We start from the raw sequence: 23,061 nt of genomic DNA, 5'->3' as shown, positions 1-23,061 counted from the left end.
AAAAAATCCCTCCTTTTTTTAATATCCTGTACTGAAGAAAACCCTCAGGATGTTAGAGCTCAGGCAGGGATGTACATTTAAAAAGACCCAAACATTCAGCTTTACAATTTACTGATAAACTGTAAATTAACAATTGCAACTGTGCTTGTAGTTTTTAGTAATACTGTAAATTTTGCAGCATTGTTTACAGTGATTTGTACTGTCCGGTATGTTTTATATGAAAAAAAACACTATGAAATTGCGGTATTTTTGATTATGTGCTATTGAAATACCTTGTTTCATTGGGGGGCGGGGGCGTTAAGTGTACATTGAAAAGTTATTCAGATATGCTTAAACATGGTAATGCCATTGTTTTCTGCAAATATACCATGATATTAATATGGAATTCTCCACCAGTGACTTACATGAAAATGATATACATTAATACCTTGTTTTTTGGGAAAGTACCAGAGTATTACCATGCCTTGAACATGTACAGTGCTCAGCACCCCATTTTGAAAATTAATATTTATATTTTATATGAATATCAAAAAGACATATTTAATAAAATAATATTTTAGTCACCAAACATATTTAGAAATTGAAAGATAATACAATTAAATTCAAGCAAAATATTGCAAATAAATTACAAACTACAAAATTTCTACTTTTTTTTGCTTTGCTTCTCTTTTTAAATTTTATATTTTTCTATAACATAAATTTGGCTGTATTCATTTTTGGACTGTTATCGTAGGTTATTTTGTTAGATAAGTTTCAGATTTGGCTTCAGCATGGACTAATCTAGTGTATATGCACAAATATAATATTGTATAGCTTCCTATTAAAAATATGAATTTAAAAGATAGATTTTTGAGAGGTGTACTTATATATGCACTGTAGATGTTTTATCATAAAATCATGGTACACTGTAAAAAAAATCTGTAAATTAACATTATTCATGGTTTTTTTTATTATTATTATTTATGCTTTTGATCTATCCTTCAACAACTTTCGATAATAAAAAGTTTGAAAAAGTTATTTTAATTTACATTTGTATTAGTCAATTTTAATACTGGTATTGTAAATTACAGTATAAAAAGCTGGTGATAAGCTGCAAGTACTTTTTCTGTTATTTTACAAAAAATATATATTCTATATATATTATTTCTTAATGTTTAATGCAGTTTAATGAAGTGACTTATATTGAGTTCAAAAGCAGACAAAGGAGAGATCAAAGTGCTTAACACCTATGAATCACAAAAAAGATATTATTTTACAGTATTATTTTTACCTTACATTCTAAAAATAAATAATACAATGACCTTACAATGAATACATGGGAATATCATATGTTAGACATATTTGGACAGATTTTTGAAAGTTGTCTACACTCTAACAATGATGGTTCATTATACTGTACAGGTAGGTTCTTTACATTCATTATTCTGTTTAGAATAACTATATCATCCTGAAGATCACTTTTATACTAAAATGATTTGTGTTTAAGTACAAGTTATTATTATTTTTAAGCATACCCAGTCACAAACTTTTCACAAACAGTCACAATCGACTTTCTGACTTTTTCCTTCTAACATTATAAAGTGGTCACTTACTGTCTCTTTCCCCCCTAATTTACTGTACTGTAAGCGGTAACTTTAAACTCAATTGTGCATTTCAGATCAGTTATATCTTACAACCTCATCATTCACAGAGAGAAACTGACAATTACACCCCATTACACACATACTGTAAAGATGAACCTAAAGACATCGTAGAGGACCATGATGGTGATATTTCACTGGAACTTGTTCTTTTATCTGTTCCTATATTGTGTTTTACTTGTTAGAGTACTGTCATTTTCACACTTTACTGTCACAAGCATAAAAAAAAAAAATTAAGTATATGATTTGTACTGTCTAGTATGTTTCCTGTGAAAAAATGTTTTTGATAAGCAATACATAAAAAAATATAATTAATACTATTAATATATTATTTATATAAATCCCCAATATTAGTATTATCTTTGGAAGCTTATAAGGATTCTATTTGCCACAATAAATAAATAAATAAATAAATAAATAAATAAATAAAAGGGTTATTCATTCATTCATTTCAGCTTAGTCCCTTTATTAATCAGGGGTCGCCACAGCGGAATTAACCGCCAACTTATCCAGCGTGTGTTATACGCAGCAGATGCCCTTCCAGCCGCAACCCAACACTGAGAAACCCATATACTCTTGCATTCACACACATACACTACGGCCAATTTAGCTTATTCAATTCACCTATATCACATGTCTTTGGACTGTGGGGGAAACCCACAATAAATAAATAAATAAATAAATAAATAAATAAATAAATAAAAGGGTTATGAAATAAATAAATAAATAAATAAATAAATAAATAAATAAATAAATAAATAAATAAATAAATAAATAAAGGGTTATAAAACAAACAAATAAATAAATAAAGGGTTAGATAGACAATAAAGAAATAAAAAATAGGGTTAAAAAACAAATAAATAAATAAAAGGGTTATACAAATAAATAAATAAATAAATAAATAAATAAATAAAGGGCTAGATAGACAATAAATAAATAAATAAAAAAGTTGGATAAATAAATAAAAGGATTATGTAAATAAATAAATTAATTAATTAATTAATTAATAAATAAATAAATAGTTAGACAGTAAATTAATAAATAAAGGGTTAGATAGACAATAAATAAATAAAATGGTTATACAAATAAATAAATAAATGGATTATAAAATAAATAAATAAACAAATAAATAAATAAATAAATAAAACGGTTAAATAAATAAACAAATAAATAAATGTGTTACATGCATAAATAAAAAATAAAAATAAATAAATAAATAAATGGGTTAAATAAATAAAAAGGTTAATGTAAATAAAAACAAAAGGGTTAGACAGACGATAAATAAATTAATTATATAATAAAAGGGTTATAAAACAAATAAATAAAAAATTTTAATAAATAAATAAAGGGTTAGATAGACAATAAATAAATAAAAAATAAATAAAGGGTTATAAAACAAATAAATAATGAATAGGGTTATACAAATAAATAAATAAATACATAAATAAATAAAGGGTTAGATAGACAATAAATAAATAAATAAATAAATAAATAAATAAAAGGTTAGATAGACAATAAATAAATAAGTAAAACGGTTATACAAATAAATAAATAAATAAATAAATAAAAGGGTTATAAAATAAATAAATAAATAAATAAATAAATAAATAAATAAATAAATAAATAAATAATGGGCTTGGCAGTGGTTACAAACAAAGAATTATTTGAAATGTATAAAACCTTTTATGTTTAAAATGTCATTTATGATCATTTGCATGAATTGTAGCTGAATACAATTAAAAGTTCAGTTTAAGACACGGGAAAATAATAATCTCTCTAAAGAATTGACTTTCACACTATCTTTTTTAAGTCCTTGCTGGTATTCATATTAGTATTCTTCCTCAAAATGAATACCACGTACAGTATATATATGGTAATGCAGAAATGTTACCATAGTAACATAATGATATGTGGGCATATCTACAAACCATGATAACACTTCAGTACATGCATCACAGAATTAGTATGCTGTTTTTACCATTTAGTATGGTTGTTTATCTTGTAATAAATCCTGATATACTGTATGGAACCTGGTAATGCAGTATGGTAAATATGAAAGTTATTTCATATGTAATCATTTGGTTTAGTCAGTATTGCCACAGCCTGTTCTGTGAACTGTGTTTAAAAGTACAAGTGTGTGTATATATGTGTGTTATAGGCATCTGTTTCCTTGGATACCGATTTGTCCTCGATGAGCCTCGTAATATTTCATAGCTCAAGTTTTATGATATTGAAAAACGGTACACACAGCTGCAGAGGTGAACAGACACAAACACTGACACCCTAGAGATAAGTCCAGGAGATCAGGAGATCTCGACACCGCTTGCTTTCCATCAAAGAGGGGATAAACTGAAATGTCCTAAAATGAAATGAATCCACAAGCTTGAAGCCTCTAGACCTAAAGACCCCAGAGCATCTTCAAGAGACCATAAAACACATCCTGGATGGCTGAATCCCTAAGACGCCTCTGTTTCTCTTAAACATAAACAAATATAATAAATATTCCATGGTCAGTCGAGTCGAGCTCTTCTCACACACACACTTGTCGTTTACGAGCCTCTCAAAAGCTTGTCGTATAAGAATCATAAATAGTGCTGCAGAAATAAAAAACATCATTCTGGTTTCCACGAGGGAAACACACGTGAACATACAAGAGAGAGAGGAGTGTGTGTACATACACCTGGGGTCTGACCTGCATACACACTGATGAGGTGCTATAATGCTGAGCACAACTGATGGGAGAGAGAGAGAGAGAGAGAGAGAGAGAGAGAGAGAGAGAGAGAGAGAGAGAGAGAGAGTATGCGTGCGTGTGCGTGTGTGTCTCATTTACCTGCTGATTTAGAGGTTCAATTCCTCTAGCTCTTTCAACGGAGTTCCTCACTGTCTTTTCTTCTATTAATCTTTATTATTTGCATTTGTTCACTTACACAATGCTCTTCTATTCTCATTTTGCATAGCTGAAGAATATTTACTTCTGTTCTTTTCACCTTTTAGGTACTGTATGTCTACATCATTCAAAAGATTGGGACATCTCTACTGCATGCATTTATGTGATGAAAAACATAATAAAAAAATTTTGGTGAAATATTATTTCAATTGAAAATAACTGTGTACATCTATTTTATGATCAAATTCTTTGTTCCTGTGATTCAGCATATATTAATGGTTCTTAGTCATTAATAATGGTTATTATTAATGCAATAATCAACATTTTTATCAAAATTGTGATACATTTAACTTGAAGATTCTTTGATGAATAAAACGTTCTAAATAACAGCATTTAATTTCATTATTAATTTCATTCATATTAATTTTAATCAGTTTAATATGCACACGGGGAGAACATGCAAACTCCACACAGAAATGCCAACTGACCCAGCCGGGGCTCAAACCAGCGACCTTATACTTTTTTTTTCTTAAACTTTGTTGTTTTATACACGTAGAGTTTACTGTCTCTGATGACATGCAACTGAACTAACTTTCATTATCCTTAAGATTTGATTATATTTATCTTATATTGTCCATAAAAATACTGAAGCAAAGGAATGAAGAACTTCCAGGGCTCTATTTTAACGATTTAAGTCTAAAGCGCAAGGCGCAAAAGCATTAAGGTCGTGTCCAAATCCACTTTTGATATTTTAAGGACAAATAAAGTTTGCGCCCCAGTCCATGGTCTAAGAGGGTTGTGCTTCTCTTAATGAGTTATGGATGTGTTTCGAGCATAACGTGCATTAAACCAATAAGAGTCATCTCCCATTCCCTTTAAGAGTCAGTTGCGCTGTGTCATGGCACATTTGCTATTTACATGGCGGACTTTGTAAGTAGAAAAACTGAACGCTTCACCACTGAGAAAACAGTTGAACAGACCATCTGCAGCGCAAGGATAAAGAATGAGCCTCCTCTATTAGGCCTCTTTGCTTTCTCTTTCTCTTTACTCCTTTACTTTAGTGGATAAGAAAACAGTGTTGTACGCACTCAACTGAAGACATCTATTAGCCTACATATTTAATTTTGATTGTTAAGCGCAAAGATTTGTTTCAAAACTATTTCTAAATTCAGTTTTAATTCCCAGCAAACCAATAAATGAAAAATAATAATGAAGTAATAAACTTAATACTGCTAATAATAATAATAATAATATTATAATAAAAATGCAAATTGCCATTAATAAACTGAAAAAAGCCCCCCTGACATGAAGGCATGGAGGCAGTGGTTTTTATATTTATGTATGGCCCCTAATCTTATAAACCCCTTAAAAGGCATAAAGTAGGACTGCACATGCCTCTCTTATTTGAGAAAAATAAATTAACGAATCATTTTGTGTAAAAGTGTGCAGAAAAAGGTTGCCTGACAGCATAATGTCACGGTGTTTTCTAAAACAGGAGACAAGGTCTTCATACGCTCACCGTGTGCGTGTATGTGCATATATTCATTTTCTGTTCCCTCTCCATATGTTCACATGCAAAATGCAGTGACAGCGTCAAACGCAAACACTTAGAGGTCAGAATTATTTGGTATAAGGTCAACTAACGTGACAGTACAAGCGCAATCTGACAGACAAACTTGTGTAATTCCTACTCAATTACACGATTAGCTGACAAACATTTACTGGCAAACAAGGGAGGAGGCAGAAAGGAGTGGCGAACTTCAACTGCAAACCAAAAAACAGTTTTCGAGAGTGTGTGTGTGTGGATGAGCAGACCGAGCCTTAGACCATCTGTGAGTCGGAGAAGCCAATTTTCCGCCCCTGGACCTTCAAAACCAGCGCTGAGCGAAAGCGCTGCCAAGAAGCCAAAGATTTTAATGCCAAGAAAATCCCTTTCCTCTTTCAGTCTGCCGTTCAGCCTCCATCTGCACTGACAGGGACTTGTGTGTTTAGACAGCTCCCTGCCATCTTTCATCATCTGTCCCTTGTCTGCGTTTCAGTCTACAATCCGCTGAGAAGTGGCGATTAACAAATTAACACACAAACCACAATATGATGACTCACAATGCTTTAATTACTGGATTTTAGTATATGCAAGCATAACAGGGTTGAATAAGAGACAAGGAGCTCATGGCGTTTTTGGATGTGGTGCTGGAAAACGCCCTTTATGTATGAATAAAGCGACATCCATGACATCAATTTTGACAGAACATATGTTTTCGTTTTATTTGGGGTTTTTTTTTGTTCCTTATTTATTTGGACAACAGTGGAGAATTCGAAATAAGAGCACCGCAGCATAATGTGTCAAAGCACATATATCAACCATCAGATTGGCATTTTTTTGCCATGTGTATGTTAATCTGATTTGAGGAGAAAAAAAACATCAAATGACGTTGAGAAGGTGGTTGAAGGTGGTTTATATCCTGGACCTGGCCGAATCCTGAGCAGCTACTGTGATGGTCATGGAGGAGTGGAGAACATGAGACTGATTCCTGTGACGCTCCAGAGACAGACGAGTCTTCGCTGAGGCCAGCTTCCAGCCTCTGCCACTGAGACTGCAGCTCTGCACAAGACGTTTGGCCAGCGGAGAAATTAAAATGGTCGTGCCCAACTGAGCCTGGTTTCTCTCAAGGTTTTTTTTCTTCACTTCCGCCTTTAGTGAAGTTTTTTTTCCCTCTCCGCTGTCGCCACTGGCTTGCATGTTTCGGGATCTGTAGAGCTGCGCATCGTTGGATTTGCTCTTCAGTATTTGGAGTCTCAGTAGTGATTATTAAACCACACTGAACTGAGCTAAACTTAACTGAACTTAAACACTACAAACTGAACTACACTGTTCCTATTTACTGTGACCTTTTATGTGAAGCTGCTTTGACACAATCTACATTGTATAAGCGCTATACAAATAAAGGTGAATTGAATTGAATTGAATTGATATGGGTGGTTGTACAAGCAGCACCTTTTTGCTGCTTGTTTAAACTACTTATTTAAAACGAGCTTAACACAATTCTGGAGATTTTATTTAAGAAACTTATTTTTTTAAGTTCAATCCACTACAGTTTGTTACGTTAACAATCGATTTGTGTTGGAACAACTTGAATGAATTGTGTGGAACCCATATTTACAGTGAGGGCTCAATAATAAAGTATGGACCGAATTCATCCCTTAACCCCAAATTCATATCGTATTCAATCTCAATTTCTAAAAGTGCATCACCCACCAAATTATCACCAATACACATCTCGTTTCAGCCCAGCAGGCACAGGACGACAACATGATGACAGATTGACGTTGTACCCCAAGGTCGTGGGATGTTGCCTTTGTTTGGAAATTAAAATCAGGCTGACGTCAGAATCCAACATCGGGCTGACATCATTGTCCAACGTAGGACATATGTTGCATTTTGATTACTTTGCAACACAACCAAAAAAATCAACCAAATATAATTTTTTAATGATGTTACAGCTTGACGTTTTGTTGAAGTTACCACTATGAAGTCAATCAGAAGTTGGATTTTAGTTGCCATACCTGATGAATAAGTGATGTTTTATAAACAAATTTCGGGAGGAGCATGCGCAGAAGTTTCAGTATCAAATACGTCATTGACAATTATTCTATTATCCAATCAGTTCTTGACCAAACCCCTATATATACCAAAGCTGTCTTACCTGCAGCATCTTACGACTTTAGCATCCCTCCACCACCCCGTCACCTCACCTCTTAAGCATTACAATCCTGGGGGGAGCGTTCTGGGGCCGGGCTAGATACTTCGCTCGAATCCCTATACCTCTCTGTTTCCTGATAAGAGGAATAACTCGAGTTTGGGTGTCTTCCCCGAGCTCAGAGCCCTCTCCCCGGACAGCACGCCTAATACGCTTTATTCTGAAACTATTGCAAGTGTGAACTCGTGAAATGTCAGTATTTGACGTTAATATGATGTTGGTTTAAGATGCTGGCTCAATGTTGGATTTTGGTCACTTTCCAACAACCTAAAATCAACAAAATATCAACGTCATTTCACGTTGTAATTGAATGTCAAAATAACATTGTCCTTAGATGCCTAAATCTAATATTAATCTAATATTTTAATGATGTTGTGTGACTGCTAAAGAAGTCATCATCCATAGGCAAGACAATACAAAACTTGCTGTTAGAAACGATGAGTCTCATTCGTAAAACATTCGTAAACATGGCAGAAAATGTTGAGAAATTTGCATCTTTCTCAAAAACAATTTTCCGGATTCCCAAACGCTTTGTACACATCAGATTTGATAGTGAAACCTGTGTGTTATTGAATTTCTCAGGGTTAAAGCAGGGTTGTAACTAAACTGTGCAGAGCTGCGGCCCTCCAGGAACTGGCTTTGACACCTGTGATCTAAATGCACGTCCTAAAGGATTTGCAAGCACTGCTTTTACTGATAAAATGTGCATGAAAATCGCCACAATTAAATTTCCAGACTCATACTACCAATAAATATTCAATTAACATGTTCAGCTTCAAAATGCCAGGCACTCTACTAAAAATGTCCAGCGGGTGGTGCTGAAGAACACATTGGTGGCACAACATTTTTGCATCTAAGACGCCTTAGTAGCTTTGATTTGGAAACCACGGCAGAAACATATTGGTAGTATCTCATTCTTGATTACTGGAATATTTCTAAAAACAAAAATGCAGTAAGTGGTAATATTAAAAGTAATATGAACCTCTTCTTTTTTGTTCAGTCATTGTACCAGTACAGTAGGATTGTTGTTGATGTTTTCGACCCGCCCCTCCTCCACTGATTGGATAGCTGGGGGAAATAGTAATTTTGACAAGCACTATATTTTACCTAGAATTAAATCAACTTTCGGCTACAAAAAAAGAAAGATCAGGTTTTACTATTAAATAATTCATTTTGGGAAAGAAGAGATTGGGGCGAGGTATAGATTTACGGACATGAGAAGACATTGAACATGCACCAATTGCCAAGACAAACTTTTCTTATCATCAAAATAATAAGGCAAGAAAAGAAGACAAGAAAATGGAATCACACTAGGAATCAAATTAAATTTGTCTGCATTGCCTGCTAAAGCAAATAAACAAAGAATTTGCACTAAACAAAGCCACCGTTCTTAGAAAATACAAATCAGTTCTTAGTTTGTGCAACAATAATGACGGGTTAGGTTTTTAAACACAAACCTAACAAGGAGGAAATCCATAAAAAGATTTCATAAAGAAAGCCACACTCTCGGGTTGCCCAGTGAAACATGATGCAAAGAGAATCTATTGAGCGACTGTCTGCTGTATTGAACCACAGTTCTGATGACTGAACAAATGCAGAGGGCCAAACACACCAACATTCCTTCACAAAGGTCACCTTAAAGCCTGCTGAATTGATCAGAGAGAGAGAGTGAGAGAGAGAATGAATCTGACTCCAGAGGATGAGGTACATCCAATGCTGCAGTGACCTGCTGAATAAAACCACTCAGGCAAATGATGTGCGCATGAGGTGAAAACTGCATCCAAACATATTTCAATTTCAGAGATGGAAGCTCAGGTTTGGAGACCAATGCTTGTGATCTCAAAAAACACTGAAAGAAAACAGGATTAAATCAGATTACTCTAAATCTTTACCTCTAAGCAACCGAGTAAACTAAATAGTTAGCTAGAAGAATTTTTACATTTTTATTTTGTATTATAACCACACCATGTTTTTGTCAAGTTATTTTGTTTTTTCTCTCATTTATACTCCATTGTGTCAAAAGTAGCAAAATCATGTGTTAATGTTACTATCAAAGGTTCTTTGGGAATACCTGCAAAAAAAATTCCCACACTAATGATATTTACAGTTATATATTATATATTATTATATCGATGAACGAAAGGTTATTTTTGTGTTTTGTGTTTTGTGTTTTATTTAGACCATAATTAATACCACAAAACACCTTAATAATGTTTATAATTTGTAAACAAATATTTACCTCACCTGTCCATTTCCATATGAACAACTTTTCTAGTGTGGTCAGTTTGCTCGGTGGCTCACTTTGAGTCCAGTGAAGCATGGTTCCACGAAACAGATAAAAGAAAGGTTAAACTATATGTGGCTGCAGAGCACTTTTCGCTTACATTTCCTTTTGAAAACACTATCGGTTGGGTTATGTGAAGGGTTAACTTAGTGGTTTACTATGTTATGTGTACCACAAGTCCGCCTTCTCATAAACATGTACAAGAAGGACATATAGCTGCAACAGACAACAAAATGAACCCAAATGGCCCATTTCCACTGAGTGGTACAGTACAGGTCGGTAAGCTTTTATGGTTATTTCCACTGTCAAAAGGTACCAAAAAGCGAACCATACCATACCACTTTTTTTGGTACCCTTTCCAAAGAGTACAGAGCACAACAAAAAGGTACCAAAAGGCGGAGCCAGACTTGCAGTGGATAACTATTCGTTTACAGAGAGATGTCACTAGCGCATGTACAAGCCAGGACAATGAAAACAAAGAAAGGGCCATTTTTAATACACAGCCGAGACATTGCAATGTAATAATTAGGGCTGCAACAACGAATCGATTAAATTGATAAAAATCGATTACTAAAAGTGTTGGCAACGAATTTAATAATCAATTCGTTGTGTCGCATGACACGAGGACGTTTGAGTATTTTAAAAAAACACTTTAGATCAGCGCGGAGCAGAGTGAACACAGTCTCTCTCGCGCATTGATACAGAGATCCATCTCAGATGCAGAAAAGCTAGTCCATGCTTTTATGACTTCTAGGCTGGACTACTGTAATGCACTGTTTGCTGGCTGCCCAGCATCCTCTATTAACAAACTTCAATTAGTACAAAATGCAGCTGCCAGAGTTCTTACCAGGTCTAGAAAATTTGATCACATCACACCAATTTTATCCTCCTTACACTGGCTGCCTGTTAAGTTTTGTATTGAATTTAAAATATTGCTTCTTACATATAAAGCTCTAAATAATCTAGCTCCTGTTTATCTAACCAATCTTCTGTCTCGCTACAATCCAACTCGCTCTTTAAGGTCTCAAAACTCAGGGCTTCTGGTAGTACCTAGAATAGCAAAGTCGAGTAAAGGAGGTCGAGCCTTCTCATTTATAGCTCCTAAACTCTGGAATAGCCTACCTGATAACGTCCGAGGCTCAGACACACTCTCCCAATTCAAAACTAGATAAAAGACCTATCTGTTCAGTAAAGCATACACTTAGTGCACCACTTAGGGGGCTTCCACACAGGTTATACATCTTGCTGATATACACTGTGAACATCAGCTACGCTAATTATTTTCTTTATTCTCCATTTCCACCTGGGGATACTCTTCCCGAGGCCCTCAGACTATGCAGAGTAACTGATTCGATCCAAGACCAACGACGAGATGATCCCAAGGTTTCCATATCCTGGACCTGGCCGAATCCTGAGCAGCTACTGCGATGGTCATGGAAGAGTGGAGAACATGAGACTCATTCCTGTGACGCTCCAGAGACAGACGAGTCTTCGCTGAGGCCAGCTTCCAGCCTCCGCCACTGAGACTGCAGCTCTGCACAAGACGTTTGGCCAGCGGAGAAATTAAAATGGTCGTGCCCAACTGAGCCTGGTTTCTCTCAAGGTTTTTTTTCTTCACTTCCGCCTTTAGTGAAGTTTTTTTCCCTCTCCGCTGTCGCCACTGGCTTGCATGGTTCAGGATCTGTAGAGCTGCGCATCGTTGGATTTGCTCTTCAGTGTTTGGACTCTCAGTAGTGATTATTAAACCACACTGAACTGAGCTAAACTGAACTTAAACACTACAAACTGAATTACACTGTTCCTATTTACTGTGACCTTTTATGTGAAGCTGCTTTGACACAATCTACATTGTATAAGCGCTATACAAATAAAGGTGAATTGAATTGAATTGAGTTCATTACCTCATAGACAGGGATGAGGAGGAAGGAAGTTCAACAGCAGGGAAAAATCACTAAAGAATCCTACTTTTGTTCTGTTTTGAATTGAGCAGCGTAGAGTCCTTGGTGCTGGTGTTTTTACTCGTTATCCAGCTTGACAAGCATGACAAGTTAGCGTTAGCTCGTTTACCCTTAAAGCGGCAACTGAAAAATTCAAACTGAGCTTTGGCGGGTTGGCTGGCGCTGAGCCAGAGAAAAATGTGTCATATTGTCACAATTATGCATCGTTTTAACTGCCTAATGCTTATTTTATGTTTTAGACATGGAAATACACACAAGTACTAGTAAAACAATACATTTAGAGTTTGTAAAACACACAAAGAAAGTCTAACAATCCATTCAAATATAATTTGCCGATGTGTTTTATTCATATCAGATACACACATTGAAAGTAACTATAAAGTTGAATCTATTCTTTTCTAAGTTCACCAGCCACCTACTTGCATGTATTTGGGGAGTAACTTGAATGAATTTACATGCTGAATCCCACTCATGGCTGCAAGTAAACAAGGCGACGCCCATCTCATGTTATAGATCACGATCACTCACACGTTTATGTGAATTGGAATATCAGGTAGTTGATGACATGATGAGCAAGTGTGTGAATATGCTGAAATAAAACAGGAAAAACAAATAACAGGGATACATCAGTCATACAGCGCTATTGAGTATATAGTTACTTTGCATTGCAAGACTAAAGACACGTTTTTATTCACTCACTTTTTTGGATCATTCATTTTTCCATCTGTAATCATGTATAGCTACACTGCAAAAAAAGCTTTTCTTACTTAGTCCTTTTGTCTCGTTTCCAGGCCAAATATCTATAAAAATCTTAAATCAATACTAGACAAGAAAAATGGCATGAAAAAATTGAAGTGATGCTTAAGTGAACTTCTGTTTGAGATTATATCTTATTAAGATTATTTTTCTTACCCCATTGGCAAATAATTTAGCTTGTTTTAAGCAAATAATCACAATAATCACTGGGGTTTTTTCAGAAAAACAAGACATAATTTCTTATGCTATTTCATGTGTCGAGTATGTATCTTGATTTAGGATATTTTTTTTTTAGATCTTTGGATTGAAAACAGGACAAAACTACTTAGTTTTTTATTATTATTATTATTATTATTATTATTATTATTATTATTATAACAGCTCAGGGATGGGCTTTTTTGAATAAAGGGTTGAAAACTATTAAGAATCTAGAGAAAATTGTAAAGCACTGTTTTTTCACTTGTATCTTTGATCCATTGTATTTATCAAAGCTTGAAATAAGTATAATACATTTTATGCACATGATTCAACCCCCTCCAGAATTATCCCAATCAAACTAAATTAATGAATTATTTCCAAAAAGAGCTATTAAAGTCATTTATATCGCAATACATATTGCAAAAAAACTAAATATCGCAATGTCATATTTTTCCAATAGCTTGCAGCCCTATAAAAAAAAAAGATTTTTTTTTTAATCACAATTATATCTGATTATATATTATATCAGATTCATCGGTTATTCGAAGAAATAATCGACAGATTAATCGATTATTTAAACAATCATTTGTTGCAGCCATAGTAAGAATATATACATATAATAATGAGCCATGGTCGACCCCAGCTCAAACAAAACTTGTCATCGTCTTGATGAACAGCCACAAAGACAAGAAGAAGAGCAGAATCTGCTGTGTGTACTGTTGTTGTTTACGAGGCCGTCTAAAAGCACAAGTGGTTTCCCTTTCTGCAGAGAGCTTGCGTGTGCTCGCCGCGCTTCTATATTTGAAAAAACAAACTTGAGCTTATTATATTAACGCGTGCATGATTACTGAAGTGCTTCTGACATCCTTTCAGAAACAGACAAACACGAGAGTGAAGTGCAAAAAAAAACTTCTTTTAGCAACGTTAAAGCCTTATGAACTCGCAACGATGTGTTAAAAATGTACTTTTTAACAAGATGTTAACATTACATGTGCTGGTGAAGAATAAATATAGGAGGTTTGTATTTGTTCAGTATCATTTATGAACCCAAATAAGGCCTGTATGTATGTTTTGGGGGGTTTTTTTATTTGTAATTCAGAGATTTCAAACATTTCAGAGATTGGATAATAAACAGGATAATTAAATCCTGTTCATAGAAAGGTTAGTAATTAACATTTGTTTATACACGAGTATTTATGTATATAAAGCATTTGTTTAGTAAGATGTGCTTCTCATATGATATGTGATCTTCAAGCGAGAATGACGTCGACTGCAGCTTTCTGTTGAACACCATGCCTACCAAAAGGGTACCATTGGTCCCATTTGGCAGTGGAGACACAAGCCTGATAAAGGTGACCCGTACCAAACCGTACTGAACAACTCAGTGGAAATGAAGCATAAGTAATTCATATCAGATTCACAAAAATGTAGCACCCTCTTGTGAATTTATCATCTTAAATGTGGAACAAAACGTAACAATAAAATCAATTTTAATATATAATTAAATATAATAGTCATCAAAAAATCAATTATTATTTTTTTATAGGGCTGCAAGCTATTGGAAAAATATGACATTGCGATATTTTGTTTTTCTGCAATATGTATTGCAATATAAATGACTTTTATAGCTCTATTTGGAAATAATTCATTACATTTAGTTTGATTGGGATGATTCTGGAGACGGTTGAATCATTTGTATAAAATGTATTAAACTAATTTAATACATTTAATACAGAATTTAAACTAAAGCTTTGATAAATACAATGGATCAAAGATACAAGTGAAAAAAGTGCTACAATTACAATTTTCTCGGGAGTCTTAATAGTATTCAGCTACAGAAATTGAATAATAAAATGTAAAATAGCACTCTATTATTCATCATATTAATAACTCTATAAATATAACCTTTATTAAAGTTACAGACTCTAAAACTTATTGTGCCTGAATGCTTTAAACTCTGCTTAAATGATCACACAATCACAGGTCTTAAAATCACATGCAAGTGATCATTTTTTACTCTATTGTGGTTATACTTTGAAATTGTGCTCCTTGGAAAACTATCATATCAACTCAACATTGTAGATCCTCAGCCTAACCACAGCATCAACTGTTCACCACAATGATTACCTTTCAAATTTGTGCATAAAATCTCTGTAAAACAGACATTACAGCACAACATTGAAGACTAATTAATGTCTCCCTGTTCATTTCGTGCAAAAACACTTAATACTTGTTTTCGACATACAGCCTGACACAACACATACTGAGAACTGGAAATCTGTTCAGTCAATTTAAAATTTAAGTCAGAAATTAAGTCAGTATGTAGTAGTATGAATGTGCAAACACTAAAACTATAAACTTGTGTACAGCAAGGGCTGAAATGGGCAGTTTGAGGCGAACAATGACGAATATATTAGGTATCGTTTTGTATGTAACATGGTGCAGAGCAGAGCCCGCTGGGACAGATTAGTCATGAGCTGTCTTGGAGGAAAACATGAGCCATAATGGCTGCACATCTGTCCAGTGTTAACAGCAGGCGTACTGGGGGAATGGAACAGCAAGAAACTAGTAGAGCAGGGCTGCTAGTTTGAGTTATGAGATTACTCTGACACATTGGCCTGGAGTTTCATCTTTTCCGTGGCTAAAATACATCTTTCCTTGTAATGCCAGAAAGCTTATGCATGCAGTTACACATCACTTTAAGTGCTACGTCTGAGAGGTTAAGAAAAGCATCACTCTTCAAAAGTGTATTTGTGTGTGTATGTGTCTTTTTATTGGAATTCATTCATGCTTTTATTTAGCAATAATTCATTAAAGTGATTAAAAGCAACACACTGCAAAAAATTATTTTCTTACTTAGATATTTTGTCATGTTTCTAGTGCAAATATCAAAATATTCTTAAATCAAGAAACATTTTCTGGACAAGCAAAAAATATTATCTTGTTTAAGAAATAATATGTCAAAATTAAGTAAGTGTTTTACTCAAAACAAGAAAAATAATCTTCTTGGCAGCATATTTTGATTGTTTTAAAGAAAAACTTAAAACGAGGCAATAGTTTTTGCTTGTCTAGAAAATGCTTCTTGATTTAAGAATATTTAGATATTTGCACTAGAAATATGACAAAAAAAGTAGCTGCATTTTTGGCAGTGCACTAAAACGATGTACAAGTCATGTCTTTAAAATAAAAATAAATAAAATTTATTAGTTTAAAATTATTATTTTTTTAATTAAACATTTTTTTTCTGACCTGGCTGAGGCTTGATCTCTTTCAGAACCTGCACAGGGTTTCATTTCTTCTTCTTTTTTTAAATAGAGTAGTTAACAACACACCTTATAACCTTCATTTACCATTAAAAAACATAATAAAAAAACACAAGCAAAAAATTATATGTTGTTTTAAGAAATAATATGTGAAAATTAAGTAAGTTTTCCATCAAAATAAGCTAAATAATTTCTTGGCAGCATATTTTGGTTGTTTTAAGGAAAAACTCACTTAATTTTGGTATATTATTTCTTAAAACAAGGCAATATTTTTTGCTTGTCTATAAAATGCTTTTTGATTTAAGAATATTTAGATATTTGGACTAGAAACATGACAAATAAAAATATAAGTAACTGCATGTTAACTGCAGTGCACTAAAACATGTACAAGTCATGTCTTTAAAATTTTTTAATAAAATCTAAAAGTAAAAAAATAATTGAATTAATACTTTTATTTAGCTATATACATATTCTTTTTTAACATTTCAAACAATTATAACCAGCGTTGGGGAAAGTTTCTTTAGAAAGTAATGCATTACAATATTCAGTTACTCCCACTAGTTGCATTACTTAGTTACTTTTTATGGTAAGTAACGCGTTACTTTATTTTTGAGTTACTTTTTCTGGCCTGGCTGAAGCTTGGTCTCTTTCAGAAATTGCACAGGGTTTTATTTCTTCTTCTTTTTAATAGAGGAGTTAGCAACACACTGTATAAACTTCATTTGCCATTTAAAAAAAACACATTAAAAAATGTATGTAGAATAATGTTATCTTCGAAGAACTGACCCCAGAGCTATACATGGCATATTTACAGATTAATGAAAGTTTAAAGCAATGCGTTTGCTACTTTTGTACTTTTTGTCTTATTAAAAAGTAAAATCACTGTTCATTCAAATAATCTTCTTTTCCTTTTCTTCGGAGCATTCGAAATAATCAAAATATTTCCATCGCAAAAATGTAAGGCTCAGTTATCTGTGTTTCTGTCTGTTCCTGCATTCTCTCATTGTGCACAGGATTCAACATGACTGTACATTTTAATTCAGCAATTTTTTAAAAGCTAATTAACTAAACAAAAAAGTTACTCACATTACTTTTTTTAATGTAACTCAAATACTATTAATAATTTTTTTAATGTAAAGCGTTACTTTATTTGTTACTTAGAAAAGTAATTTTATTACGTAACTCGCGTTCATTGTACAAAACACTGTTTATAACATTTATAATTATTATAATTATGAATTATTCATTCATTCATTGATTCATTCCTCTTCCTCCAATCTGAGGTCGAATGAACCGCCAACCTCTCCAGCATATGTTTTACACATTCACACTCATTCACATACACTACGGACAATTTAGCTTAACCAATTCACCTGTACTGCACATCTTTGGACTTGTGGGGGAAACCGGAGCACTCGGAGGAAACCCACGCAAACACGGGGACAACATGCAAACTCCACACAGAAACGCCAACTGACCCAGCCGAGGCCCGAACCAGCGACCTTCTTGCTGTGAGGCGAACGTGCTACCCACTGCGCCACCGTATTATTATTATTATTATTATTATTATTAGAAGTAGGATTATTAATGACTAGAGCAATGGCTGCTGAAAATTCGGAATTGCCTGCACAGGAATAAATTGCAATTTAAAATGTATTAAATCTAATAGCTTATTTAAATGATAATATTTCACAATATTTCACAAACATTCAACAAACCTTTGAACATTAGTCTATATTTTAGGAAGAAATTAGGACAAAATCAAATTCAGTTCAAAATATGAAGAAAGTTAAAACTGCATTGTGAGCGATCAAACACTTCTGAATTCTTTATTTGATATTAATACACTAATAGGCTACATTTTTTTATTCATGTCCCAGTTTGAATCTGTGTGTTTGTTGCCGTGTGTTTTTACAAACGCATTTTTACAATGATGTAATAACTCAGCAGACCATCCTTTATATAGAACTTCCAAGGCTGAACTCACTTCAATCCATAATTCATCTGATATGACTTATTAATGTCTCTTTTCACAGAAAGACACAGTGAGAAATCAACAAATCCCAAGGAGCTCAGAGGGCGGATAAAAGAACAGCTCTTTAAATACACATTGATTAGATTAATCAACATACCCTATGGCTAAAAGTGCATGGACATCCAAAAACTGTGTCCATGTGTTTGACATTTAGTTTCTTAACCGCTGGCATTGACAGAAAAATTCTTCCTTTTCCTTTTCTTGCAAAAGCTTCCACTCTTCTGGGAAGGCTTTCCACAACGTTGAACAAGACAGCAGGGATTTTCTCCCATTCACACACAAGAGCACTAGAGAAGTCAGGCACTGATGTTGGGTGATGTGCCTTGGCTCACAATCTGCATTCCAATTCATCCCAAAGGTGTTCGGTGAGCTCCAGGTCTGGGCTTTGTGTGGAATAGTCAAAATTCTTTTATAAATTCTGGTCTGCGTGGACCTCACATTGTCTACAATTTTCCTGCCGGAGCAGAAAAGAGCCTCTTTGCAAACCGCTGCCACATGGTTGAGATCAGAGAATATCAATAGAACAGAATGTTATATTAATACTATAAATAATCTGTCAGTTTGGCTGAATAAGCTTTAGATTTTCTGTCATGGTCTATTTTCTATCTGTCAAGGAGATAAGGAAAGGCTTGGTATTTTAATGTGACATTAATATTACAAGGATATCTGTGAAAAATGGTTCTTCAATCTTGTTTCTGCAGCAGAAAATGGTTGTTGTAAACTGTAAAAATGCTACAGTAAAAATCTGCAACCTGGTAAATAGTATGTTTCCTTGTTGTATATGGTAAAACACTGTAAATTGACTTGTCACTTCACTTTTTGTGCTTTTTTGTTGACATTACTTTGGTACTATTTAAAAAAAAATTGTCCATTACTGTATGTACATTAGAGTGCTTTCTACAGTGGCTGAGAGCTTAATGTGCTACAATTTAAGAAAACAAGAGCAATTGCAAAAAACACAAGCAAATTGAGAAATGTTCATGTCTGTTTGACAGCATGTTAACAGCAAATCCTCACAACGTAAAAACATAAAAAAACAGCATTTTCTCACAGCGTAAACAGTTTATGAAAATTTGCTGCATTCTCACAATTCTTGCAAAAACAATGGAACACAATGCTAATTTTTCAAGGGAACCCAGAAACATGACAGACGCCGCTATGCAGTGACAATGTCTGCGTCCCAATTCGCATATTTATCCTACGCCCTAAAAGTATTTTTTAGTGAAGGGAAAAATAAATACTGTTGAGTGTGTAACAGAAGAGTATGCAAGCTTTGGGACATACTTCTTACTCGTCAACAGATCGTTATGTTGCTTAGTTATGAGCCCTGTCAATCATCCACACATCAAAATTTCCTACCTTATTGGAGCAGCAGCAGGTTAATCTTTCATTCAGTCTTTTATGCAGAGAAATCTTCTCAGGTCTTTGGATAATTCTGCATTCAGACATCGATGTCCAAGCACGTCTTCATACAAGTTCAGTATTGTTGCTGCAGATGAAATAAGACACAGAAAACACGATTGAAATATTTTCCAGTGGGCTAGATATTAATGAACAGTCATACAAACATCTTTAACGAAGCCTCTCTACATGACGTTGGTCTCGTGCGTCCATCATGTTTGTATTTTTATTTACACTTTTCACCCACGTTTGTAGTTCTAATCGAATTCACATCCAACGCGCAATGTACTGTGGGCAATATCAGTGGTTAGAGTATGGATGGTTCTACACTTAAATTTTTTACCAGAAACAGTAAACTATCCGGGAACCATTGGCATACTCTTTTCAACATGCTACGATTTGGGACATACTAATTCTATTGTGTCCAAAATCGCATATTTCCATACTATATAGTATGCTAAAAACAGTATATGAGCCGATTAGTATGTCTGAATTCATAGAATTCGAAAAACAGTATGTGAGAAGTTGTAGGTGATCTTTGAAAGGTGAGTTTTTTGTTTGTTTATTTTAACATCTTTTAAAATAACCCAAACACCCTAAAACAACCACCTAACCTAACCTGTCGTTTGTATTTTAGTAGCCTAAATAACCAAAACCTAAATAGCTGGGTCTGTCATTCATCTTTCCATTGTGTTCCATGCTATTTGAAAGTGTAGTGAGAAAATGCAGCGTTTTCGTAAATTGTTTGCGTTGTGAAAATATGCAGCGTGTTTTATTAGTTTGATTGTGTTGTGAGAAAATGCCGCGCATTTTTAAAAATGTGTTGCTTTGTGAGGATTTGCAGCATGTGTGCTGTTAAACTGATGAAGATCTTTTCTTAGTTTGCTGGTGTCACAGAATGTTTTCTACATCCAATGTCAGACGTCCCAAATTGGGAAAACTTATTTCCAGGGAACACAGAGTTTATTTGGGTGGCGTTTGAGGGGGCGGATGCACAACATATCTGAAGAATGGGGGAGGGGGGTTGTGTGGAAAATATCTGAATAGCGGGGGGAGGGGGGTTGTGTGACGTATCTGAAGAGTGGTGGTGGTATTGGGGGGGGGGGGGGTGACGTATCTGAAGAGAGTGATGCGGTTGATCAATAATATTTATTGCATTACTTTAGCTTCATGTTTGTTATCATGATGGCGTTTAGTACCACCAAGCAATTTTTTTATTAGTATGTTTCTCTGCTTATGGAAAAGCTGTTTGTGATAAGTATTGTCATCATGTGACTTTCTCATCAATACATTCTTTCGATTGTAATCAAGGTCATTTAGTACTTAAAAACTTAAACATTAAAAAATAAAAGTACTTAAATTTTTGAAATTAATTTTGTTTCTACCACATTTACAGCTTGGTTACTTTTTTTAGTGTAAATTAAGGCATTTTTCAACCTCCTAATAATTTCTCTTTTCATTATTACGTCTCCCTGTAATACTTGATTCGATTGGTCTGATTGGTATAAGATTCTGACGGTATGATAGCTTTGGCTAAAAATTTCACAATTTCACAGTATTGTGATTACTGCTCTAAAACATGTTCTTTTTAAATATCTGGGTAAAAAACTAAAACTTTTTTCCTACTGAACACAATATATTTTATTTTGAGAAACATTTAAAATATTTTGGAAAGGTAAACATGTCAGGCTAAATAATTCAAATGAATCATTGACTTCTGCTGTCTTCATTTGTTTCAAAAACACAGATTTTTAACTAAAACAAAAACAAAACGTAAATACAAAATCTTACACACGGTATAGCAGAACATTTTGACGGTTTTAAAACCTTGACTTTTGCGAACCGCGGTATACCTTGAAAATGGTTATCATTCCATGCCTAGTTGTGACTGAATAATATATAGGTTAGTGTATGCTCCATTTAGCCAGGTTTGTTTCTGTCAGTTTTGCATTTAATGAAAGAATTAGTATACTACAATGATTCAGAACAATGTTTTGTATTTAATTTTTACATTTTGTGGCAAGTAGCCACATGCATAATAAGTATAATAAAGTACATTCAGTTTTTTTGTTGTTGTTTATTTTTTTGCAGAATAAAGTTCTTCAGGCTTAAACAACAGCTCTTTTCTTCTTCTCTGGCTAGGGCTGGTTGATAAAATCACTATCGATATTTATTGACCAAACACCATTGTCAAAATCATAAAAAAAGATTCAGTGTGTAGTTTCAGTATGAAAGCTATAGTTTTATTAAAATGTGGCTGCTGAGTGTGCGCCTTGGAAGCAATGCCAATATGCTGAGAGTGTTTGTCATTTCCAATTGACGCACACGACTTTCACGACACGCACATGTTGTGCAATCACTGCGTGCATTTTCCAGCCACACCTAGTTAAAAAACATCTGAACTTTTCCAAATGCCGCAAGCGATGATGATAGTTAATGATGGTTAGAGTTTTTACTTGAAAGCTCAGATTTGATTATCATAATTTGTTATCATAATTCCCAGCCAAGGCTCGAACCAGCGACCTTCTTGCTGTGAGGTGAACGTGTTACCCACTGCGCCAACGCGTCGCCGCTGATATTATTCATTCAAATGTACCTGCTTAAATTCACTATATTTAAATAAATAAATAAATAGCAGCCACTAAATTATTGTGGATTAATTGGTGCCACTGACGGATTCACAGCCCTTCCCCCTCCCCGATCGTCGTTAACAGCATGCACACACCTTCAATAGACAGCAATGGCAAATTAATATTTACCTTAAGGTACATTAATAGAAGAAGCTGTATTAATAATATTGTGGCTCAAAAAGGAATATGGATAAATTATGTTATTAGAGTCTGTATAGTGAGTGTGTGTGTGTGTATAGCAATGCCTTTTG

General features: G+C 34.1%; 1 protein-coding gene across 1 annotated transcript in view; it reads right to left on the bottom strand.

Moving 5' to 3' along the window:
- The window catches only part of klhl5 (kelch-like family member 5), a 123,363-nt gene that overhangs the window by 96,036 nt on the left and 4,266 nt on the right, over positions 1 to 23,061 (bottom strand). Inside the window, exon 2 of the mRNA XM_056460773.1 lies at positions 20,139 to 20,268. The gene's annotated coding sequence lies outside the window, so the exon portion shown is untranslated. The remainder of the gene's footprint in view (positions 1 to 20,138; positions 20,269 to 23,061) is intronic.

This window comes from Danio aesculapii, chromosome 1 (genome assembly GCF_903798145.1).
Source record: "Danio aesculapii chromosome 1, fDanAes4.1, whole genome shotgun sequence".
Lineage (NCBI taxonomy): Eukaryota > Metazoa > Chordata > Actinopteri > Cypriniformes > Danionidae > Danio > Danio aesculapii.
The sequence above is the reverse complement of the archived record's forward strand: the minus strand, read 5'-3'. Positions and strand labels throughout refer to the sequence as shown.